The sequence below is a fragment of the Rhinolophus ferrumequinum genome, chromosome X, assembly GCF_004115265.2.
Source record: "Rhinolophus ferrumequinum isolate MPI-CBG mRhiFer1 chromosome X, mRhiFer1_v1.p, whole genome shotgun sequence".
Classification (NCBI taxonomy): Eukaryota; Metazoa; Chordata; class Mammalia; order Chiroptera; family Rhinolophidae; genus Rhinolophus; species Rhinolophus ferrumequinum.
In genome coordinates this window covers 12,314,999-12,321,191 of record NC_046284.1, presented here as the reverse complement: position 1 = coordinate 12,321,191, position 6,193 = coordinate 12,314,999, and the positions used below count along the sequence as shown (strand labels likewise).

At 39.1% G+C, this 6,193-nt stretch overlaps 1 pseudogene; it reads right to left on the bottom strand.

Moving 5' to 3' along the window:
- Positions 1–5,321: 5,321 nt before the first annotated feature.
- LOC117030327 (uncharacterized) lies at positions 5,322–5,418 on the bottom strand (annotated as a pseudogene).
- Positions 5,419–6,193: the final 775 nt, after the last annotated feature.

The following is a 6,193-nucleotide window of genomic DNA, read 5'->3' as shown; positions in this document are numbered from 1 at the left end:
CGAATGGGGGGTGCCCCATGACTGAGGCAACAGCTCTTACTTTTATGCCTTCCCTAGCCTGCTTGGGGAAGGGGGGCTGTTTGGAGAAGGGAACTTGTTTGAAGAAGGGAAGTGGCGCCTTCTAATGAAATTCGTCCACCAGGTTTCTTCTGCTTGCCCATCCTGAAGGAATTAGCAAAGTAACCCACTCTTATCTATCAGATCTGCTCCGTTTGTCAGGCCAAAAGGAATTTTATGATTAATCTCAAGGCCCTGTTACATTACGTCCTGGAGCAAAGGAGTGATTTCAAAACCTGAAGTTTTAGGATATGGCTGTCTTTTCTTTTTTCTACCAGGGACCTCCCTGTCTACCTAGCAATCATACTAACTCACCTGTCTCAGTTCCATTCCTGACCACTGCAATAAAGAGAATGATGTAAGGATGACACTGTATTTTGTATTTTGAGATTTAAATCTTTAGTGTAATTCAATTTAACAGTGTAGTTTAGCTTGGGACTTTCTGGAAAGTTTTTTTCCTTTTCTTTGCCCCCCTTCCCCCCACCCTTCCCCCTTCCTCCCTCTCCCCCACCCCCTCCGACCGCCAAACCTTAACGATTCTGTTTACCATATATTTACAATGCATACCAGTTTCAATGGTTCTGTTTACTCCAGGCCATGTCCATCTCCCCATCCCCCTTTATCCTTTGTTCTGCCCTCCTTAGGAGCCTATAAAACCTTTTGGCCCTGCTGGGGGCAAAGGGGGGTGGGGCGGGCAGAGATGGCCTTTGGACAGAACTCTGCCATCCTCCCAGAATGCTGGCCTTCTGAATAAACCTGCTGAGCAGCCAGACCTTTAGCATGGTAAACAATATTGCAATAAAGCAAGTCACACAATTTTTAAAAATTTCCCAGTGCATATAAAAGTTCTGCTTCTACCATATTGTAGTCTATTGTGTATGCATTATGCTTTTAAAATCAGTGTACATACATTAATTAAAATACACTTTATTGCTAAAAAGGGCTAAGCATCATCTGAGCCTGTTGGAAAAATTGTGGGGCTAGGGTTGGTTCATGCGGGGTTGACACAAGCCTTTAATTTGTAAAAAACACAATATCTGCAAAGTGCAATAAAGCAAAACACAGTAAAACAAGGTATGCCTGTACTTCCTTGATCCATGACCCAAGCTGCCGATGAGAAATGAGTCTGGAAGAGTCCCATATCCCAAGAAAAATGGAGTAATGATTTTATACTAACACTGAGTTTAGAATTGTTGGGCCCATTGCCTGTAATGAGCTTCATTAAGTTCTTTGTCACCAGGGCGCTCGATCTTTTTTCCTGCTTCATCTGAATTTCTGAATTATTAGTTCCTCCGTGTATCTATGCAGCCATTTATGCAATCCTCCAAAAGATATTTACTGAGTTATTGGAAGTCCCAGGCACTGTTGTAGTTGCTGAGCACAAAATGGGGTACAAGAAGGGTTGTGTACACTCGCCTCAGGGAGATTACATTGTCTTGAGAGACGAGCAGAAAATAGATGAATCAATAAACAAAAGTATTGATGGTAACGAATAATAAGAAGGAAAGAAACAAGATGCTACAAACCTACTTTTACTCAAGCTGTTCTTAATGTACATAGTAAAGTGATGCCCTAGCAGCTGTTTTCTATTTAAACAGATATGCTTTTCCCAAACTTCAATAAAATTAACATTGGGGATAATTTATCTTCTTTATATAAAGCACATGCATCAACATTTATTGTATATAATTCTCATTGTGATACCACGCTAAGATCCGGCTGCCTGCCACTTGAAAAAGTTAAAAATCAAGAGACATGGTTGGTGGAAAGAAAAGCAGGGGGAGTTGGTCAGGCAGGTCCAGGGCTGACGTGGCTTCCTGGGGTCTGGTCTGTTTTAAGAAAATGTTATCTCTGGACTCTGGGATGTAGCCTGGGGCTTTATGTGTATACTGGTGTTTGGGTACCTGAGGATTAAAAAATTGCCCTTTCCAGGTTAGGATTTTGTTAATTAAGTGGATTAACGATGTATGGGTAGTCCTGTGAAAGGGAATAAAATAGAGTTCATTAGTTAATCAGTGAGCAGAGAAACAGAATATAGCTGAATATCAGGGTGGATCTAACTGCAAACTTGCTAATTCTAATTATGTTATTGATTTACCAAATTTCACCCTTACAATTAGGGTAGCAAAATATAATTATAATTATTCACTGAATTGAATGAATTGAACTTTTCTATAATCTTTAAAGTATATAATTTAATGTCGTAAGAAACATTTTTTATTGATCACAAAAGATAAATGTAAATATAACCTTTATCAAAATTCTCACTAATGATAAATTATGGAGATGAAATGTAACATGGTTTTGTTGTATATTCATTTAAGATTTTCAAAAGGTCCTTAATTGCATACAGAAAACCATCTCTATAGATAATCTACTTATGGAAACTCTACTGGTGTTTCATGGCTTATCTCATAATAATATCTTACCAGGTATATAGCAATTGCCAGGCAATCTCCTCACCACTTTACATATATTAACTTGCGTAATACTCAGAATGACGTACAAAGTAGGTCTTACTATTATCCATATTTTATAGATGAGGAAAACGAAGCATTGAGATTAAGTAACTTGCTCAAAGTCACAATTAATAATCACTAATGGTGTAAAGATTTGGTAGGGTATTTGATGGACACTTGTCTTATTAGAGAGACCACTTCATGGACGGTGTAGGTGCCTGACCACTGCAGTGTACACCCAAAGCTGAAGCTAAATAATACTGAATGTCAACTATAATTATATATATATATATATATATATCATATATATATATATGATATATATATATATATATATCACGGGATGTGGACTACAGCATTGGGAATAGAGTCAGTGGAATTGTAACAGCTACATACGATGTCAGAGGGGTAGTAGATTGGGGGAGGGGGTTATCACTTTGTGAGGGGGATAAATGATAAATGTCTAACTATTACATTGTTTTGTACACCTGAAACTAATAAAAAAAAAGAAGTATTGGAGCTGGGATGCCACATCCTACTTTCCTAATTCTGTCAATCATCATTAACTTATTTTATCTGTTCTCTTACAAGCTGCTTGTGCCTGTATCATTGTTTGACAAGAGTTGTTGAAGCAGGGAGACTTTTTTTCAAAAGAGATTATTACAGCAGCATGGACTATAGAAGAAATCCATGTGAAAAATGATGGTGTATTGGGCCCAGGGTGATAACAGTGTGGGTAGTCAGAGATGATCAGATATAAATAGAGGACAGAGCCACCGATCGGCTCTGACATGGAGGAGACAGGGAATGAGAGAAAAGGGGAATTGAAGGATGATATCAAAATGTTTGTCCTTGAGCCCTATAGGTATAGAATTGCCATTAATTACGATGAAAATGGCTGTTGCAGAAACAAGTTTGTGAGAGAAGAAGAGCAAATTTGCGTATCAGTAGACTTCCAAATGGGGATGTAGGGGCCATTGGATGGATATATGAGTCAAGAGTTTACTAGAGGGATCTATGCTGGGGAAACATGGTATTAAAAGCTATAATACTGGCTGTGATCACTAATAGGATAACTAGAAAAGAGGAAAGACTCAAGGACGGAGCTCTGGAGTACCACAAAGTTTAGAGATCGGATAGATAAGGAAGAAGAAGTACAAAATAATGAGAAGGATTTTTACAGTAAACTAAGAGTTTTGGGAAGCCTATTAAAGAAAGCATTTCAAGGATAAGGGAGTAATCAACTGTGTTAAACGCTGCTGATGTTTAAAGCAAGTTAAGAATCACATTGGGGGAGGGCCAGTTGGCTTAGTTGGTTAGAACGCAATGCTCCTAACACCAAGGTCGTTGGTTCGATTCCCACAAGAGCCAGTGAGTTGCGCCCTCCACAACTAGACTGAAAACAACGACTTGACTTGGAGCTGATGGGCCCTGGAAAAACACACTATTCCCCAATTAAATTAACAAAAAAAAAAAGAATCACGTTGGGCTTTGCAATGTAGGGGTCATTGGTAGGCTTTATAAAAGCAGTTTTGGTCAAGGCATCGAGATTAGCATGGATTCCAAGAGAATGGGAAGAGAAGAATGGAGACAGTGAATATATACCACAATTTTGAGGTGTTTTGCTGTACAAAGAGACACAGATTAACAGCTACACAGAGAACTGTGTGTCAAGAGTTTTATATAAATTTGGAAAAGAGGCACTATGGGTGGGAAATGGTGACGCAGGCTAGAGCGGTGAGCATTGCTAAGAGTAAGCAAGCAGTGAAGAATCCAGCACCAACTGGAGTGATTGGCATTAGCTAGGCACACCATTATTTCATATAATAGGAGAGAGAATGGAGAGTATATGGAGGCAGATGTAGGTAGGAAGTTGTGATGGTGGCAGCTCATGGAAATTCTCTTCTAATTTCTTTAATTTTCTTAGTTACGAGGAAGCGAGGAAATAAGTACGTAAATAAGCAATATCAGCAGATAATAAGGACGGGGGATAGTACTGGGGATTTTAAGAGAAAGGAGAAGATAGAAAATAGTTTTCTATGAGCAATGAGTGTGAATGTGTTACACACCTACTTGAAATAGCAATCCTCAGGTTAAAGCAAGGCTAGTCAGCATAGCTGTGTGTTTTTCTCTCAGCCAGGTAAACTTCTTGGGGAAATGTGAGCAGAGGCCGAGTTCAGTTTAATCAGGTTATGGGTTCTTCCCAATGAGGAAGATGAAGAGAATGAAGCAAGTGAAGTGGAGGAGAGTTGAGAGTGTATGCAGCCAACTGATTGTATTGATGGATCATGAATTTTAAATGGTTAATGATTCAAATCATGGCATGAGGATGATGAGGGTCTAGGGAGGCTAAAACAAAAATATTTTTCCTCCCAGCTGGTATGTTCTTCTAGTTGGGCTAATAATTAGATTAAGATTAACAGAAATAGACTGATAGGAGAAAAATCAAAGTTTTAATACGTATGCGTGGGAATTCACCTAAGCATGAAAATTCCAAAGACAGTGAAGCAACCTTGAGTATATAAGACATTTCTTTCTTTCTTTTTTTTTTAAATTAGTGTCAGGTGTACAAAGCAACACAATAGTTAGACATTTACACCCCTCACAAAGTGATAACTCCCCCAATCTACTACCCCTCTGACATCGTATATGGCTGTTACAATTCCATTGACTATATTCCCTATGCTGTACTCCACATCCCGTGACTATATATATGTTTTTTTTTTCTTTTTCTTTTTTTTCTTACAGTTGACATTCAATATTATTCTACCTCAGCTTCAGTTGTACAGCAAGCACATTGGTCATAAAAATATGGAATGCTTCATGAAGTTGTGTGTCATCCTTGCACAGGGCCCGTGCTAATCTCCGTATTGTTCCAGTTTTAGTATATGTGCTGCAACACATATACTATAGTTTAGTATATGTGCTTTAGTATATGGAGCACAGACATTCTTGACAAAGGAGAAAAGAGAGGAGTTGGAGTATTAGATTTCAGAAGTGAGAATGGGTGATTTACAGGTAGGCAAGGAAGAGCAGAACACACAAGGCGGGCAAATTCTTGCTAGGCCACTCAGAAACAACAGGGGTATTTAGCTAACAGGTGCCTACCCGGTGTCCTCTTTGTATCAGACTTCATTCAAATTAGGCTAAGGCAGCATTCTAAGATTTCCTGTCTGAATCTCTTGGGCAGGAAAGAGGGAAGGTCAAAGGTTCTTTCTGAGTCTTGTTTCTTAAGAAACAGCTTAAAATCAATGTCCCAAAAAGCAGCTTCAGGGTGGCAAAAGTTTGGTTCCCTTCAGGTATGACCATGGAAATAGGTAGCAGCAGTAGAAAGGAATAAAGAACATGCAAGAGAGGTTAAAATGTTGGACATGCTTTAAGAATCATCAGTGTAGATGATGAAATAACCGCTATTTGTGACAAGGAGAGTGCATGTCAGTGAGACTGCAATTAAATGTTCAAGAAATGAGGAAGAGCACCCAGGGATATGTAGATTACTGCAACCGGGAGGGAGAGTGGGTGGCATATTCTAAAAATATGCGATTCAAAACTGAGTGTTTGAGGGAAGAACAATCTAGAAGCAGTGAAGAGGATCAAGAAGGACTCCTACAGCATCTTCAGGCTTAATAGTAGTAGGGTTGTGTGAAAAACATGCATAGGGTAAGCTGTGTCCTTGG